The 20,648-nt window shown below is 33.6% G+C and overlaps 1 pseudogene; it reads right to left on the bottom strand.

Annotated features, from left to right (window-relative positions):
• Window positions 1-2,842: 2,842 nt before the first annotated feature.
• On the bottom strand, window positions 2,843-7,145 carry LOC127135810 (glutamate receptor 2.9-like; annotated as a pseudogene).
• Between the last annotated feature and the right edge of the window lie 13,503 nt (window positions 7,146-20,648).

The raw sequence follows: 20,648 nt of genomic DNA, 5'->3' as shown, positions 1-20,648 counted from the left end.
GACAAAAAAATACCTTTGTCACATACAGTTGAAGATGATGATGAATTTATGAATGATACTCTAGAAGACATGATTTGTGATATTGGAGTAGATTCTTTCGAGAAAGTTAATATGGTTGATACTTTGCAAAGAGGCATGGAAGATTCGTTGTATCTGGGATGAAAAAGTTTTACAAGATTTTTAGTTATGTTAAGACTATTTAATCATAAGGCAAGAGGTGGATTGATAGATAGAAGTTTTATTGAATTGCTTGAATTGTTGAAAGAAATGCTTCCATAAGGTAACACGTCTTTGAACCGTAGTTATGATGCCAAGAAGATATTGGGTCCAATGGGTTTGGACTATGTCAAAATACATGCACGTCGTAATGATTGCATATTATATAGGAAAGAGTATGAAAACTTGAAAGAGTACTCGAGATGTGGGAAGTCACGTTACAAGCAGAAGGAAAATGGTGTTGAAGACAATGACGGTGTAACTAAAAATGGTGTTCCTTCAAAGATGATGTGATACCTACAGATAGTTAAAAGGCTCAAGAGATTATTTTCCAATGTAAATGACTCAAACAATACTAGATGTCATATAGATGAAAGAGCGTGTAATGGAAATTTTTTCCATGTAGCTAATTCATTACAATGGAAGAAAATTGATTCCTTATTTCTATATTTTCCCCTTGAACTGAGGAACTTAGGCTTGGGCTTGCACCGACATAATGAACCCTTTTAGTAATTTGAGTACTAACCATACGTCATGACATGTTCTTCTCATAATTTACAACATATCTCCATGGTTGTGCATGAAGCGCAAATATATGATGTTATGAATGATGATTGCGGATCCAAAACAACCAGGGAATGACATAAATGTTTTTTTAACGCCGTTGATTGAAGATTTAAGACTTTTTTGGGAGGAAGGTGTTGATATTGATGATGCGTATATAGGTGATAACTTTAAGTTGCGTGCCATGTTGTTTTACACAATTAATGACTTTTCTGCATACAATAATTTGTTTGGGTACAATGTCAATGGACATAAAGCGTGTCATATATATGAATTTGGTACATGCCACCACCAATTATAAAACAGAAGAAAAAATGTTTATCTAGGACATCCAAAAATTTTAAGACTGAATCATCCAAATCGTAGATTGCGAAAGGCTTTTAATGGAGAGTATGCGTTTGATATCGCGTCAAAGCCCTTAACCGGGAAGGAAGTCTATAAAAGACAACAACACATTAATGTTGTCTTTGGAAAGAAGAAAAAAAGACCCCGTGGAGAAAAATATTTGGAAAAATAGGTCGGTGTTCTTTGATCTTCCATATTGGTCTAGTCTTGATGTGATGCATGTGGACAAATATGTATGTGATAGTTTGATTGGAACACTTTCAACATGAAAGGCAAGACAAAAGATACTAAGAAATCCCGTGAAGATATGGTGGTGATGGGTATACGAAAAGAGTTATCCCTAAAAGAAATAGGAAATATAACATATTTGCCCCCAGCTTGTCACACTATATTTAAAAAAGAAAAAATGTTTTTGCGAATGTTTACGGGATATCAAAGTTCCCCAAGGGTACTCATCAAATGTGAAGAAACTTGTGTCAATCAAAGATCTCAACTTAGTTGGCTTAGAATCTCATGAACGTCATGTCTTGGAAATTTAGACGAGTTAGGGTAACTATAACCAGATTGTGATTTTTCTTTGATGCTATATGTAGTAAAGTCACTGATCTTGGAAATTTAGACGAGTTAGAACATGAGGCTGCAATTATCTTGTGTCAATTAGAGATGTTTTTCCCTCCATCATTCTTTGGCATTATGGTTCACTTAGTTGTTTAATCTAATAAAGGAGATTAGAATTTGTGGTCAAGTTTATTTACGGTGGATGTATCCGATAGAGTGATACATGAAGATCTTTAAAGGGTATACAAAGAATCAGCATTGTCTTGATGCTTCGATCGTTGAATGGTACATCATAGAAGAAGCTATTGAGTTTTGTACAAACTATTTTTCAGAAGCAAAATCTATAGGAATTCCCGATCTCGTCATGATAGAAAATATGATGGTAGAGATACTCAAGGTTTAAATGTTAAGACTTTTGGCCGAGATATTAGTTCTTCAAGCACATTTTTATATATTGAATAACATGGATGAAGTTCAACCTTACTTGACCGCTCACAAAAGTCTTATAAAGGAAACATTTCCCCGAATGAATGAAAGATGGTTGTTGATAGAGCATAACATAACTTTTATCACTTGGTTTAATGAAAATGTTTCTAAAGAAAGTAGTGCATCAGACACAATTAAATGGTTGTCACGTATGCCTAAGTTTAATGTAATTATTTGGAGTGCATACAACATTACTAAATTTTAATTCTATACAGTTGGACATGCAAATCTGTGAAAGGTATGACTTGGTGAAACTAAATATTTTTGTGAAGCCTGTTGTTGTAGACCACTCAAATATTTTTGAAGCCTCTATCGCTTTACAAAATCCCTTATAAACGTTGTATACATATATCTAATGCATTAAGGACTCATTTAGTCAATTAGGAGTGTTGTTTAAATTGGTTAATCGATTATTATGTTAGGGTTAATTGATTAACATATTTGTAAAGCCTCCTAATTGATTAACAAGAAATCGATCAACACATTTGTAACGCCTCCCAAACATAAAGAAGCATATGAAATGAAGACTTTTTGGATAAATAGCAAGAAATCGAAGATAAATCATAGAAGATTGCGACATATACTATATTATGAGTTAATAAACTCATCATTTTTGAAGTTGAAGAAAGAAAGAATGCAACAATGAATTTCTCTTAGATTCATTATGGCACAAACTGATCTTATATACATGGTTATTAGTGAATGATTAACCACACTAAGCACGCTTATGGTTACAATACATCATAACTAATGGTTGTTACTTGTGAAACAAGTAACTATAAAAGCAACTAATTAACTTCTTAACCTCGTAACTAATTCTATAACTATCAAACCAACTACTATATTTGGCAATAGATACATTAATTATCCAATAAATTTAAAAAGTAAAACTTTTCTTATAACAAGGACGAGAGGGAGTAGTCATTTGTTGATTGATATCTTGAGTAGGAAGCGGTGAATGAAAGAAATATCTCCGACAATACTCTTTGATCATTGAAATGGATCTTTTCCAAAAACAAAAACTTTCAGAGACAAATAACGCCAATGACGACAAAATGACCGTGATTAAAAAGAGCCCTGCAAAGCTGTGAAGTGTAAGACTCCGTGAAACTGAAGATATTTGTGAAGATTCCTGCTGTAGCTCTTCAATACTCTTTCCAAAATACTTTTTCTCGATCTTTTCCATAAATTCATGATTTTGTGTCACATTCAATATTGCTCTTGAAAAGTGAGCAGTAAGATTGGAATTTAAAGGAAATACCTGAAAAACATTCAATAACACAAACCTAATTATTCTTTAAAAAAATGATCATAACTCAAATTTGATTGAAGGGAGAAAGAAGAAAGTACTTACAAAACCAAATCCACCAGTTCTATAGGTAGGACCAGTTATAACGTAATTGGATTTAACCTTTTGAATAAACACATTAAGGTAGGGCACTTCACCAAATATTGCTGTGACACCTCCATTTTCGCTTCCAAGCTTTAAAGCATGGTGATAGCTAGAAATGTTGCTATATGCTTTCAACTTCAATGGATTAAACTTCAACTGCTGTACTAATAAATTATAACTTGATATCCAACCGAATGATTTCCATTTCGTAGATCATTGACGTCCATAAAGCTAGGTTGCAACTGATCTATGGTCAATATTGATGTCAAGTTTGCAGTATAGCTTTGCATTAGTACAAATGCCAACAGCAGCCAAACCATCAACACAAATATTGAGCAGTTATTAGCAACCACTTTTCCTAAAATTCAAAATTAGTTTTCAATCAACAAAAGATATTTCTCTTTAACTCATCAAAAATATTCATCAACACTTTAGAAAATTTAATTACTTTCGGGAAGAACAGCTTGCGATAAGGGAAACCATAGCATGGTTATTGCAGTGAGCTGTTTTTTAAACGAACAATGCTCGTCGAGACGATCATCGGGTAGGGTTTTTACGTTTCTTTCCATGATGAGAATGACAGATCCTATAAGCATGGAGATTAAGAGTGTGCTCAACCAAAGTTCCCAGCTGAAGGGTTGCACAAACATCCACATGGTTTGGTGCCTTCCATGTTGAGCTGAAACTAACATTCTAACTCCTGATTCTGTAAATGGTAGGGTGAAATCTACAAATTGTGAACGATTCGCCACGATCGTTACATCCCCCACCACAATATCATACTGTAATTAGCATATAGAAAGTAAAATCGTTAACCTAAAAAATAAAAATAATCTCTGAAATTTAAAATTCTTCTGATATTCATCCATAAAATTAAAATCTAAAAGAAAATCAGCAAGAAAATTCATAGAAAAATTCGCAGGAAACATGCATATTTTCCGGAGTCTATGCCCGCTGAACTTCTCGGGCTGATAAGAAAGCTTAGAATTCAATAAAAACATATCCTTCGAGGACACAAATAAAGAATTATTTTAACGTAAAAAATACAAAGACGAATATGAAAAACTCAATAACTTGCGAGGACGATTTAACTATTTAAAGCATAAAATTTAAAATTTAAGCACATTGGAATTGAGTGTACAGATAGATACCTTTGCTGGGACTTGTTGGATAAGTGAATCATATGATCCAGCACTGTATTTGAATTCATTAACATAAGGTTCAATTTGTAGAGAAACCTTGAAAGTTAACTGGTTTACAACGGCATTGAAAATATCCATGCAAAATCCAGACACGTTATACTTGTTTTCACGAGAATTCCAAACTACTTTTACAAATTGGGTAAAACCGTCTTTCTTAGGAACTCCAACTCTCAACTTAATCACTGCATCGTTTGACGCAGGACTCACCTTTTGCATCTGTGCAACCAAAAGGAAAATTATTAGTAAACATGAAAAACACAAAGACTTGGTCATCTTAGTATTTTATCTGTGATACTTAATAGTGGCAAGAAAAAGAATGTACTCTAAACTTGATTTTCTTCTCTTTAATTTATACACATGCATGCTGTGTTTGAATGGGTTTTGCTTACATAGTTAATCAATAATTAATTCAAGAAGAAGTACAGCAGATTCCCCCTTCATTATATATTGATTTTATTTTGGAAAATCCAATTCGAGGTGTGCTGTTTTACATAGAGATACTTTGACCCATTTAAGATGTTTATTCCTTTAATGGGAAGTCTTACGACTAAAGGAGAGTTGAGGATGATTTGAAAAATTTGGAATGAGTTTGTTTTTTCGGAATCCTCGATAACATCAAAAGATATGGTAGACTGAATTTTTTTAGTTTGGAAATGGTATTTTGATAGGTCTGTGGAAAACTCATGTGCCTTCTCGGCATCACTATAAAAAACATATTTAACTTCGGACACAAAATCCATTTAACATCGGCTACATAATCCAGCTAACGAAGGGCGTCATGATAAATGACCACTTTACCCCTCGGTTTTTTAATAATCGACGGGTAAAGTTATTTGCACATAGTTCGATCCCCAGCATCTGTCTTTTTATCATTTTCAGAACTGGACGACGCGTCCAATATTAAATCTCGGTTTTGTGTAAAATTGAGGCAATAGCACAATAATTTTACATCGGTTTTAAGTAAAAACCGAGGGGATAATAATTTTTATACTTTCATTACTACTTGTATTACATAACCATATCATAGAATATAGAATCATATTTTGCATACTGAAATAAAAATTTGTACATTTTGTCAATTTCTCAAATAGAAACATTGTACTACAAATATTCATTGTTTACACCAAATACAAAGTCAAAATGACATACACCTTATAATTTTACAACAAAACTAAACTAAATTATTATCCAACAAAAGCAATAACCTAAATGGAAAGTCTTGTAGGTTGTCCAAAAGTTTTATGCTAAGATTTGTCATGGGTCGTTAAGCACCTATAATTTGATCAACATTTGAAATCAATTAGGATAATAAAAAACAACATTAAATCTTTAGTAAAATGAATAAAAATGAGTAAAATGAATAATTATAAATTACTAAGTGATATAAAACATTTACTTACTAGTTTTCTCATATCCCCTCTTTATAATCATGACAAATATCATGCACATCATCTGAACCACTTTCTTCATATGAATGATGTACATATGTTGCGAAAAAAGGGGGCTCATAGTTACAATCTTGATTTTCGTCAGTATTATTAAGAAGATATTTTTCGTGAAGAACAATTGATCATCTAGTGTTAGAAGGATCAGTGACATAATAAAACTTGTTTTTCTTGGGTTGCCATGATCAATGGTTCGTTCATATAAGTTGTCTTTCGAAGATCAACCCATGTGAATCCTAATTCATCGGTTTCTACATCAGTTTTACTATCAATCCACTTGCACTTAAATAAAGGTACTTTAAAAACAATATAATCAATCTCCAAAATCGTCTCAATGACCCCAAAGTACGATGTAGATTCTAGTACATGATTGTTATCTTTGGAACTAGAGAAGTACATGGATTCAACTTCAACCATAACCCCATTATTTTGCATGGTACTACGATCACCCTTTGATTTTGTATAGAATTAAAATTTAGTAATGTTGTATGCACTTCAAATAATTACATTAAACTTAGGCATACATGTCAACCATTTAATTGTCTCTGATGAACTACTCTCTTTAGAATCATTTTCATTAAACCAAGTTATAAAAGTTTTGTTATGCTCTATCAACAACCATCTTTCATTCATTCGGAGAAATGTTTCCTTTATAAGACTTTTGCGAGCGGTCAACTAAGGTTGAACTTCATCCATGTTATCCAATATATAAAAATGTGCTTGAAGAACTAAATCTCGGCCAAAAGTCTTACCATTTAAACCTTAAGTACCTCTATCATCATATCTTCTATCATGACGAGACTCGGAAATTCCTATAGATTTCGCTTTTGACAAATAGTCTGTACCAAACTCAATAGCTTCTTCTATGATGTATCGTTCAACGATCAAAGCCTCGGGGAAATGATGATTCTTTGTATATCCTTTAAACATCTTCATGTATCGCTCTACCGGATACATCCATCATAAATAAATTTGACCCAAATTCTAATCTCCTTTATTAAATGAAACAACTAAGTGAACCATAATGCCAAAGAATGATGGAGGGAAAAACATATCTAATTGAGACAAGATAATTGCATCCTCATGTTCTAACTCGTCTAAATTTCCAAGATCAATGACTTTACTACATATAGCATCGAAGAAGAATCACAATCTGGTTATAGTTACCCTTACATTTTTGGTAGAATATCACAGATAGCCACTGATAGAAGTTGTTGCATCAAGACATGACAATCATGAGATTTTAAGCCAACTAAGTTGAGATCTTTTATTGACACAAGTTTCTTCATATTTGATGAGTTCCCTTGGGGAACTTTGATATCCCGCAAACATTCGCAAAAACATTTTTTTCTTTTTTAGATATAGTGTGACAAGTTGGGGGCAAATATGTTATATTTCCTATTTCTTTTAGGGCTAACTCTTTTCGTATACCCATCACCATCATATCTTTATGGGATTTCTTAGTATCTTTTGTCTTTCCTTTCATGTTGAGAAGTTTTTCAATCAAACTATCACATACATATTTTTCCACATGCATCACATCAAGACTAGACCAATATGGAAGATCAAAGAACACCAACCTATTTTTCTAAATATTTTTCTCCACGGGGCCTATTTTATTCTTTTCAAAGACAACATTAATGTGTTGTTGTCTTTTATATACTTCCTTCCCGGTTAAGGGCTTTGACGCGATATTAAACTCATACTCTCTATTAAAAGCCTTCTGCAATCTAAGGTTTGGATGATTCAGTCTTAAAAACTTTGGATGCCCTAGATAAACATTCTTTTTTCTGTTTTGTAATTGGTGGTGGTATGTACCAAATTCATATATATGACATGCTTTATGTCCATTGACGTTGTACCCAGACAAATTGTTGTATGCAGGAAAGTCATTGATTGTGCAAAACAACATGGCACGCAACTTAAAGTTATCTCCTATATAGGCATCATCAATATCAACACCTTCCTCCCAAAAAAAGTCTTAAATCTTCAATCGACGGCGTTAAAAAGACATTTATGTCGTTCCCTGGTTTTTTTGGATCCGAAATCATCATTCATAACATCATATATTTGCGCTTCATGCACAACCATGGAGATAGGTTGTAAATTATAAGAAGAACATGTCATGACGTATGGTTAGTACTCAAATTACCAAAAGGATTCATTATGTCATAGCCAAACTCAAGCCTAAGGTTCCTCGGTTCAAGGGAAAAGTATAGAAATAAGGAATCAATTCTCTTCCATTGCAATGAATTAACTACATGGAAAAAATTTCCATTACACGCTCTTTCATTTGCATGTCATCTATTATTATTTGAGTCATTTACATTAGCAAATAATCTCTTGAACCTTTTAATTATCTATAGGTACCACATCACCTTGGAAGGAACACCATTTTTAGTTACATCATCATCGTCTTCAACACCATTTTCCTTCTGCTTGTAGCGTGACTCCCCACATCTCGAGCACTCCTTAAAGTTTTCATACTCTTTCCTATATAATATGCAATCATTATGACATGTATGTATTTTTACATAGTCCAAACCCATTGGACCCAATATCTTCTTGGCATCATAACTACGGTTCGAAGACGTGTTACCTTCTGGAAGCATTTCTTTCAACAATTCAAGCAATTCAGTGTAACTTCTATCTGTCCATCCACCTCTTGCCTTAAGATTAAATAGTCTTAACATAACTAAAAATATTGTAAAACTTTTGCATCCCAAATACAACAAATCTTCCATGTCTCTTTGCAAAGTATCAACCACATTAGCTTTCTTGAAAGCATCTACTATAATATCACGAATTATATCTTCCAGAGTATCATTCATAAATTCACCATCATCTTCAACTGTATGAGACATAAGTCTTTTTTTGTCACTTCACCATGATTGAATATAACTACACTTGGGGGTTTTTTTTTATTCATATTTCAGAAAATTTTACAAGGACATAAAAAAAACCCTCTTATCGTTAGGAAGGTTTTCTTCCCCAAATTTAAGAAAGTGATTTACTCTATTCTCATACTCTTTACTTAATCTATTGGCTTTCATCCAACTACGATCTATAATCACATACAACTTCGGAAAATAAAATAAAACTAGTACACAACCAACAAAAGTGAAGCGTATAAGTCTCAAAAACCATAATAACAACAACAACGACGACAACAACATCAAGGATGACCATAATACCAACAACAACAATAACAACAACAACAACGGAAACAATAACAATAACAACAACAGAAACAACACCAACAACAAAAAAACAACAACAATTGTAATGGAGAATTTGTACATTCCGGAAATGTGATGAAAGACTCAAAGAAAAGTGTTGGTTTGAGGTTCGATCTTTCTTCCTCCTTGGAGAATAATGGTGTTTCAGTTTCGTTCGCTGGAGAAGAATAGTCTTTCAGTTTTGTTCGCTAGCTAGGGTGAAAAAAGTGAATGAGACATAACATTAAATATGAATTAATAAAAAAATGTTTAGAGAGTTTTTATCTCGTTTTTCTTAAAAACCGAGGGAAAATATCTGACGTAAAATCTATAAAAAATAAAGGCATCTTTTTAGTTCTAAATATAACATAAAATTGCAAGCGCTGGGAATTGAAGTCGAAACCTTGAGCAACTGTTATGTCAATATTGGGAAAAACTGAGGTAAAAGATTAAGTTTTTACAAAAAAATGGCATGTTCCAGGATATTTGACATTGGTTTTTCAATAGTTGAATGAAAGCTTTGTTATGAAATAAATGGAGTATTCCGGTATATATATATATATATATATATATATATATATATATATATATATATATATATATATATATATATAATATATATATATATATATATATATATATATATATATATATATATATCGAACGCATATTTAAACTCGTGCGATTTTAGTATTTAATGTGTATCAGTGTGAAGCGTTTCTAAGTAAATTCATCACTTTCCATTATTTCTCACTCACTCGGTTCTTTTCATGGATGTGAAATGTTTGAGGTGAAACAAGAGGTCTACACATGAGAGGCGCTTCTTAGAAACAAAAGGTTGCAAGAGAGAAAAGTTTAGAGAGACAAAGAAAGATTGCTTAAAGTCTTTCATTCTAATGAGTAAGGGTGTTCGCTGTGCGGTTTGGACGGTTTTTCAAATTGCAAGACAAAAAGCATGTGGTTCGGTTTGGTTCGTTTAGCTTTTAGAAATAAAACTGAACCATACCATGCCAAACCAGCGCAATTTGGATTGATTCGATTTTTTACAAGATTTTTATTGATCCATACATACACATATAGAGAACAACATAAGTTTGTGTTTAGTCATTCATACTTTACCAAATAACATCAAAACTCGTCATATTTAGACAAAAATTTCTCATTCAATATACAAAAATCAAATTAGACAAAAGTGGAATAAAAAACATAAAATATTTGCTTAAAAGATATCAAAGACATTATAATAAAATAGAAAAAATAGAGGAAGGGGGAGATTAGAGAAGATGAAAATGAAAGAACAAAAGAGATGTGAAATTAGAAAAGAAAGGTGCGATGAAAACATAATTGGAAGAGAAAGCAATAACATAAAAATGAGAAGATGAAAAAGAAAGAACATAAGATAGGAGAGATTAGAGTAAAAGAGGAGAGACTTACATGGCAAAGAAGATGAGAAGAATATGTGATACTACTAGGATAAATTTGACAATGTTGAAAATGAAACCCTAAGTGTGAGAAAGAGAAACTAGTTCGTAATTGTAAGGTTAAGGTATTATAGATTTATGTTTTGGATTGAACGTGGGATAAGTGAAGTTTGGATTGTAACATAATGTGGTTTGATTTGGTTTAGTTTGGTTTGAAAAATACAAACCACAAACCAAACTGAACCGCACGGTTTTGTTAAAAATGGCCCAAACACATCCAAATAAAATGTAATTTTTTACAGTTTTGATTTGGTTTGGTTTGGTTTGACCTGCGATTTTTTATTGGGTTTGTTCGGTTTTGAACACCCCTACTAATGAGTTTGGTAGATATTTTCGAAGTTATATTAAGATTGAAAAATAATTTTTTTGGGTTGCATTTTTACATTGTTCTTGTTATCGTGATTTTTCTTTCACACATTACTTATTAGATTATTATTGCTTGAGAATATGTAGTAGGTTTTCATTGTTGTTATCCCACACATAATCTTAGTGTGTTTGAATTCTTCATTTCACAACTTATGGGCCCACTCTAGACAGGATAACTAAATTTATAAATGAACACCATTACTTTTAAATGGGATATTGAGAACTTTTCGGAGACAACAATTTCGGATTTGGTAAAGTAAAGATGCAAGCAATCTTGATTCAACAAAAGTGTGCAAAAACATTTAAAGATGAGATTTTAATATCGACGAGCAGAGAAAACCAAAAGATGTTATCTTGTGCCTCAGAGATAAAGTATTAATGGAAATCGAAAGAGAGGAGACGATGGAAAAAATATGGATTAAACTTGAATAATTGTATATGCCATGTCTCACATGTTATGTAAGAAATAACATTTCTACTCATTGAAGAAATTTCAAAAACTTATTGATGACTTGAAAAATATTAAGATGAAATTTGATGATGAGGAGAAGACTCTTATCTTGTTAAAATCATTACCAAGATCCTTTCATCATTTGTTGTTCCTTTTGGATTGGCTGCATTTAGCAAAACAATACCTTGAAGAAGTGTCCAAGTGTTCAAGATTGGTTATTTGCTAAACTGTATGGAACTGTAAAACGGACACGTGTAGGGTGTGATGCTCCAACATGTTGGTACGACATCTGGGCCTTGTGCGATAGGCGCCAAATTATTGTGTTTTAACAAAATCTTTTAAGAAGATCCAGTTATGTTTTATTGCTATTGGTTTAGTAATATAATTATATGATTTATTGGACAACTATGAAGATCAAATATAATTTATAAGAGACTTAAATTTGAATTCGTAATAAACCAAATCATATCTCTTTGTTGGATATATTTAAGGATAAAATCAAATATCCAACAAATTGTGCACAAATTTTGGATGAAAATAACTGCAGATCCACAAGGAAAAAACCCACAGTTATTTTTCTATATGAGGTCAAAAATACATTAGAAAATAAGCATTCACATTGAATATTTTAGAGTGTTATGGTTTACAAGAGTCCTTGTTATATTTATGCATACCTCTATGTTTCAGTAACTTGGCATATAAGGTTTGTCTAGTTGAGTTGTAAATTCAACATTGTTATGTACACCTCTATGTTTTAGTAACTTGGAATATAAGGTTTGTCTAATTGAGTTGTAATATTTAACATCATCCATCTTGTTAGATTGAAGTTTATCACTAGGGTTTAGTGATTGTTATCTCCTATCACGGGTTGTGTGATCATGTTTAGGGGGAGACTCTAAATAAAAAGTCATTGGATAGTGTTAGGAAGATACATTGAACAACATAGGATTTTTTGTTGCTTTTTAAGTCTAATTGTACTATGCTACTAATGGCGAATTTCCTTTCTTGGGTTGTGGACTCATCCCCCCAGACGTAGGTGTGGTTTCACCGAACTTGGTAAATAATTGATTGTGTTCTTTATTGCTTTTCTGCTCCATCGTATAGTACTTATTATTGTAGTGGTTATGGTGTATCTTTTTGAATCGGTTGTCGAAGCATCGAGTTCGACATCTATCCCCTGAGGAACAAAATTTCAATTGGCATCATAACATGCACCCTAGCTTGTTGGGTGAGCTCCATGAAAGATAAATTCTTCTCAAATGGAGAAAATTAAAGATGAAGGATCAATCAACAAACCACTTATTTTGGATGACACAAATTATGATTATTAGAGGGGTGATGATGGTGGCTTTTCTCAAATCCTTGAGAAACAAAGCATGGAAAGTTTTGATCAAGGGAAGGAAACATCCAATGATTACCTCTGAAGATGGTACAACCAGCCTAAAACCAGAGGATAATTGGACTAATGTTGAAGATGATTAAGCCCTTGGGAACTCCAAGGCATTGAATTTTATTTTCAATGGTGTGGACAAGAACATGTTTAGGCTGATAAGCCCATGTTCAGAAGCTAAAGAAGCATGGGAGATTCTGAGAACTGCACATGAAGGCACATCCAAGTTTTGTATATCAAGGTTGCATCTCCTAACAACATGATTTGAGAAACTATGGATGGATGAATATGAAATTGTGAGCGAGTTTCATATCAGATTGCGTGACATTGCCTACACATCATTTTCCTTAGGTGAAAATATGTATGAAGAAAATCTTGCCAAAACGATTCTCAGATCATTACCTAAGAGGTTTGATATAAAAGTGACTGTTGTTGAAGAAGCACATGACCTAACTAGTATAAAGGTTGATGAACTCATTGGTTCCCTACAAAATTTTGAGATGTCCATCAATGACATGTCAGAAAGGAAGAACAAAGGTATAACCTTTGTATCAAACGCTGAGGAAGTCGGAAGTCAAGATGAAAAATAAGAAAGCTTGGCAGATGATATTACTCTTCTTGGGAAAAAATTGAACAATCCTTGAAATATATGGACAGAAAGTGGAGGACAAATTACCAATACAAGAGGTACAACATCATTCCCCATAACAAAGACATGAATGAAGAAGAACCCAATAATGGGAAGGGTATTAAGTGCTTTAAATGTGAAGGCTATGGACACATTATATCAGAATTTCCTAACTTTCTAAGGAGAAAAAAAGGATTAAACATCCCTTGGTCTGATTCTAAAAGTGAAGGTGAGGGAGAAATTATTGTAGCGGTAAATTCATGACCATCAAGCTATGGATAAACTTGACGTCAATAAAACCAGAGTCGCCACCGTGCTTTTATTGTTTCCAAAGGAAAAGGGAAAAGTACAAACAAAACCCAAAGATAAGAAGTTTTTAAATCAAAACTAATAAAATGCCAATGATTACAAGCAAGGGATTGGTTACATAGAGGGAAGGTGTTAGCACCCAAAGTGTCCTAGGTACTCCTAGGAAACCCTTTTTATGTGCGCATGTGTTTTTGGTATAAATGATGTTTGATAAAAATAGAGTGTGGGTATGAGAAAAGAATTTATTGATTATATTTCTGTGTTTGACAAGATATTTAGTCTCGTGCCTACGTACCAACATAAAAATGAGGGATCAAAACCTCGTAGCAGATGAGCAAGATCAAAATAACAATTAAGTACAAAGACAGAGTAGCAGATGAACCCAAGAAATTCTCTATGCTTGTCTTAGATGAAGGTACAATTCAAGATAGCTCAGTCTCAAGAAATGTTGGCATTGGCTAAGTCCTTTTAGCACAGGGAATGTTGCCTAATCCTAAGTCCAAAAGTTCAGATCAAGTTCAACAGTCCACCAGATGTTTTTTAGGGGTTTTGTTATTATTAGGTATTTTAAGGTCCTAAGACCACAAACCAGATCGAAACACACAAATAATATATATAATCATAATATATGGCTCAAATGAGCAATGTGAAAAGGACATAAACATAAAAAAGTTATATGAAATGTAAATGGCAATGAATGATAAAAGGACTAAAATTTAAATTGCATAATAGTAAATGACTTGAAAGTAAAGAAATATTAACAAGAATTAGTCAAATATTAGTCAAAAGTTAGTCAAGTGTTAGTGGTGATTTTTAACTAATTAAGTCATTCTTTGGAGAACACTCAACTATTCATTCATAAGTATGAATCCTTAAACCAAGACATCTTCCATGAGAAGGGCTCCAACTTGGATAATTCAACAAGTATGCCACTAGCTCCCATGAAAGGAAAAAAGGTCAAGTCTCCACACAATGCCATGAAGAATGGGAGACTTACAATCTCACTTACTAGAATTTAGCTCTATGTTAAGCAATCGTAATTTGACTTATGTAGATGTCACAACTATCTGAGGCCGAGCAATAAAAATATAGATTTTAATGCATGTTAGAGATTTGGTATGAATAACCAAACTCCTAAAACATACCACACACTAAAAGAAAAAGTCAAAAGGGAGGGATATATCGCAGTCCTACTTGTATTGATTCATCTGACACAAGGTCATTGATGAATCGATTAGCCTTTAGACATTAGAGATTTCATTGGTAAAATGATGGAATGGGAAAGAATATGGATGAAGATTAAGAGGGAGGGGGAGATAGAAACACAAATTGATCATGGGAGGAATTTCATCAAATAAAAACCATCCATTCATTTTGTGAGATGAAATGTACATTTCCTCAATCCCCTAAATCCAATGATTTTGATTCAACAAAAGTCAAATCAACCTTGACCAAGGCCCAAACAGAAAGTCAAACATCACAAGACCATAAAAATGACTCAACATGATCTTTAAACATCTAATCAATTAAAAATCAATTTAAAAATGGATTAAAATGCATTTTTATTTGGTCAACACCTAAAATCCCTCCAAAACACCAAATAAATGGCCAAGAGATTTATCCTAGGTCAAACAAGGTCAAAGGACCTTAGATGAAAAATTTCACTATTTTTTAAAAGTCAGAAGTATTTTTGAACAATTAAAAATATGCAAAAAAACATTTAATTCATGAAAAATATCAAAATTAATCCAAAAACTAATTTTAATTCAGAATATGGAAGAGAAATTTTTTTGAAGATTTTTGGTGAAAGTCCCATATTTTTTGGATTAAAAATGAAATTAATATGAATTAAACAAAATAAAAGGGATTAAATGAAAAATCAGAAAATAAAAAGAAATTCAAAAAAACAAGGGCCATCAGATCTCCCTCATTAATTGAGGTGGCTGATCTGATGGCCAACCGCGCAATATCTATGATGGACCAAGTCAAACGTGTTGCAAAGCTGGTAATCAAAATGGAAGGTTGCGATCAAAACGTGGATTCATGATCAAATGGCTTGGACCTTGCCAACGCACCACCGGAGCCCTAGCTCCGGTCATCTTCTCTAGTGGACCTCACCGGACTGGTCCACCCTCAACCAAATGAAAAATGGAAAGTGAGTACATGTTTTTGAAGGAAAAATGCTCAGGAGCACGAATCAGACCTCCATTTCTTCCAATTCTAAGTATACTGAAAGATACATGGATTTGAAATTTGAGGTTCATGATCTGAGTTGCTTCGATTTGACCTCAAAGCAACTCAATCTTAATACCTACATTGGTAGGACTTCAACAAACCAACAATCAATCAAAATGGATGAGAAATAAGAGAGAATCGAAGAAGAAAAGTTTCTGAAATTTCACCTTCGAGGAGCTTCAAATTGGCTTGATCTTGCTTCTAATTTGGCTTGGCTTTACTCTAGAAGCTTGCATAAGATGATTTGGATGGTTAAAAAACTTGGACTCTTGGAGTTTCAATTCAAAAACAGAATGAGAATTGAAACTCGATTTCTCAAGAAATCTTCAAGATTATCCTTTCAATGGGGTTTGGGAGAGAATGGGGACAAAGCTTGGGCAAGAGGGGCCATTTCTGAGCTCAAGGCACTTGTATTTATAGGCTTACTCATTGCTTTTTGCACACTTCAAAAATTTGCCAAAATTGGAAAAGTGAGATGCATGCTTGCATGGGTGTGCGATAGGCCCGTCAGATGATGTAATTCGGTCCAAAAGTGATTATGAGCAATGTTGAAAGTGTAACATAAAGCAATGCATTTGAAATTGAAAAGTGGTAATAAGATTCATCCAAATGGAACCATGAAGAGTAACCGTGCGCAAGTCATTCAAACCTTGGCCAAATGAAGTGATTTTAGACTTTTTGGAAAGGTGAGGTCAAGGGGAACAACTTTCATGTTGAACACTTTTCCGTTTAAACCTTGTATCATGATGAATTTTAAGGTGGAAGTTTGGGAAATCAAACATAATTGAAAATTTTCAAGTCCCAAGTCAAATGTTCACTTTTTCCACCTTGAATAACTTTCGCTATGAGCTTAAAATGGAAAATTTTCCTTTACCAAAGTTGTAGTTCTTTCAAACCTCTTCAATTTGGTCACAAAATTTGACGTCATTTGGATTTGGCATGAATGAGTTATGCGTTTTAGAAGTTGAGGAAAACTGCTTGTTCAATGGTAATGGCCCAAAATGACCTATAATATTTCCTCTTGGAACATGCCTTTGCAAGTTGAATTTGAAGTTTCTCAAAGAATCAAAGTTGAAGAGGACATCGTGAGATTGATCATGAAACTTAAATGTCTTTCATCTCATAAAAATTGAGCAAGTTATGGTCCTTGGAAGTTGACCTTCTAACTAGGGCACACACAAAATGACCTATAATCTTTCATCATAAGAAATGACTTTCCAAGAAAAAATAGTTCTTGACCTCAACATGAAAAGTTGTTTGGAATTTTATAAGGAGTAACTTGGATCTTGGAATCATTTTCATATGACAAAAATTGTAGGAGATAGGGTCTAGTGAACCTTAGTTTTGACCAGTTGACTTTCTCTCGTCAACCTCTTTGAACCAACTTCCAAACTTGAAGTTCTCTTGATCTTTTGGACCCATGCAGAATCATATATGCATAAGATGATATAATATGAAGTATCCCTTAAAATAACTGATCAAATGATGAAGAAACTTGCTGAGGAAGTTACACAAGATACCAAGATGAATTAGGGCTTCCAAGACAAACAAGCTTCAAACTCTTGGTGATTTCTTGATCAAAATGATAGGTGAAGATCATGGGGACCCATATATGATGTCTAGAACCAATGTTAAACATCTCTTAATTGATCTCCTTGCATTGAGGGTCTCAAACCCTAGTTGTGAGCTTGATAAGGCATTGGTGGATGCACACACTACCTACAAAAGAAACAAAGATATACATAGACATATTTTTGGTATTTTGGTTAGTAAATAATGAAAAAAAGTATGATACAATAAAATGTGCTTGATGATCTCTCCCAATGCAAACCAAATGAATGAGGGGTAAGGAGGATGCCAAGGTGTGATCCCAAAGCCAATGCAAATGATGAGATAGCATGAGGAATCTTAGGGTCAAAATTAGGGTCTTACAAGTGCCCTTATTTAAGGACATTCTAACTAAGGATGTGAAGGTTAAAATATTCGTATCAACTCAGTAGAATGGACTCAAATAACAACATATAGAAACAAATTTTGGTCCCTAAGAGACCTCATGATGCATATGATATGAATGTTAAAATAAGCTTTGTGGGGAATATATTTCCACAAAGGAAATAATCCGGAAGAGACTGAAGGTCCACAGGAGCACCATGCATTCCATAACGAAGAACTCACTAGGGAGACAGAGACTCTAGGGGTAAGGGAAATCTGCAGGGGGTAGGAATAGATCAGAACAAAACCAAAATATTCAAATCAAACAGGGGATGGCGATTTCACTGAAGAAATACGCACTCAAACTCAACTGAGGAAGAATGAACTTTAACACAGGAGTAAAAGAGATACATTCTCTATCACCAGTTACTGGGTAGAAAGATAATACACTCTGACAGAGGGACATCCGTTACCGGTTAGAAAAAACGGTGTATTCATTACCGGTTACTGGGTAAAAATAACCTACTAGGGAGAGAAATCAATAAGGATTTACAACTACCTGTTACTGGGCAGAAAACCAAAGAGAGAGTATTTGTCACTGGTTAAAGTGAACATATCAAGGATAAACAGAAAGGAAGAATATCCGACATCGGTTAGGATGAACATATCAAGGATAGACTTCCAGGGAGAAATAGGAATTATATCTACTAGTTACTAAGTAGAATACCAAAAGAAGAGAAAATCTGTCATCGGTTAGGATGAACATATCAAGGATAGACCCTCTGGGGAAAGTAGGAATTATAACTACCAGTTACTGGGTAGAATACCAAAAAGGAGATAAAAATCATCACTGATCAAAGTGAACATATCAAGGATAGACTCAGCAGAAGAAAGTAGGAATTACAACTACCAGTTACTGGGTAGAATACCAAAAAGGAGAGAAAATTCGTCACCGGTCAAAGTGAACATATCAAGGATAGACTCTCTGGGGAATAAAATAGGGATTACAACTACCTTTTTACTGCGTAGAAAACCAAAAATAAAGAATATCCGTCATCGGTTAGGATGAACATATCAAGGATACACTACCTGGGGAGACGTGAAAACAAATCCACTGGGGAAAACAAGGAAGTAAATTATATTTTACCGGGGTATTGAGCAAAAGTAATGTACTCAAAAATTGAGAAGAATATTACCGGTTACTGGGTAATAGACTCTCAGGGGGACCAAAATATATATATCTAGGTAATAACTAGAAAAAACGGTCAAACAAAGACTCAACCCAATGAGGATATAACTCAAGGGGAGTGGTTCCATCCAGATAATTGACTAGGGAGGAAACTGAAATAATAATCATCCACGAGGAAATAACTCAGTGGGGAATGAGAAAGGTTAAACTCTTTCTGCTTAAGGGGTTGACACTCTACAATTGAAGGAGGACATACACACCAAATCTGCACGGGTAAATAATATTACTAAGGTAGGGTATCAGTAGAAAAAATCAAATGTGATAAAATGCATAATGAAATATCTGATGCTGTGTTTTATGCATGAATATGCATATATATGATTATGATTATGCTAACAAAACAATGCAAAGGATACAAATAACAAAGGTTTGAATCATCACTACAACACTCAACTAATCCCAACACGATGGAAACACTAACTGGAGAAAATGCTAGGGATGAAAATAAATCATCTAGCTCTGCATAAATCAAATCTGGTTGGGGAAAGACATGGAGAACATGCTTGACAAAGAATGCATTTCGTGGTTTACCATATTGCATCCATATTCCATATTTAAATGGGATCAATTAGAAAGGGTGTTCCATGAGTAGTTTTACATGGGCCAATCTAAGATTAACCTTAAGGAATTAGCTAGTGTGAAGCAAAAGGTGGCTTAAACAATAGACGACTACCTCAATTGGTTTAGGATAATGAAGTTAAGGTGTTTCACTCAAGTTCCTAAGCACGAGTTAGTAAAATTGGCTGCAGGAGGTCTTGATTATTCCATCATGAAGAAGCTAGACACTCAATACTTAAGAGACATGACCCAACTAGCAGACATAGTTTGACAAGTCGAACGTCTGAGAGCTAAAAATTCCAGGTCGAGTAAGTATCATAAAAAAGAGAAAGTAGCTTACGTTGAAGTAGACAAAATAGAAAGTTTGTTTGACATAGGTTGTGAGTATATCGAAGAAAATGAGGTTAATATGGCAGAGTTAAACCCAGGGCCTCCTTATGTATGTAAAATGTTAAAACCTTCAAATGGGACAAATCATGTAGAGCCTAAAAACTAGAAATTTGTCACGAAAACATACACATTCGGTGTAACTAAGTGTAATAGAATATTTGATATCTTAGTCTCAGACCACAAAATCTTAACCCCTAAAGGGCTTAAATCACTTCCATTAGAGCTAAGAAAG

The sequence above is a fragment of the Lathyrus oleraceus genome, chromosome 4 (assembly GCF_024323335.1).
Source record: "Lathyrus oleraceus cultivar Zhongwan6 chromosome 4, CAAS_Psat_ZW6_1.0, whole genome shotgun sequence".
Lineage (NCBI taxonomy): Eukaryota > Viridiplantae > Streptophyta > Magnoliopsida > Fabales > Fabaceae > Lathyrus > Lathyrus oleraceus.
Note: the sequence above shows the minus strand (reverse complement) of the source record. Positions and strands in the feature narration are given on the sequence as shown.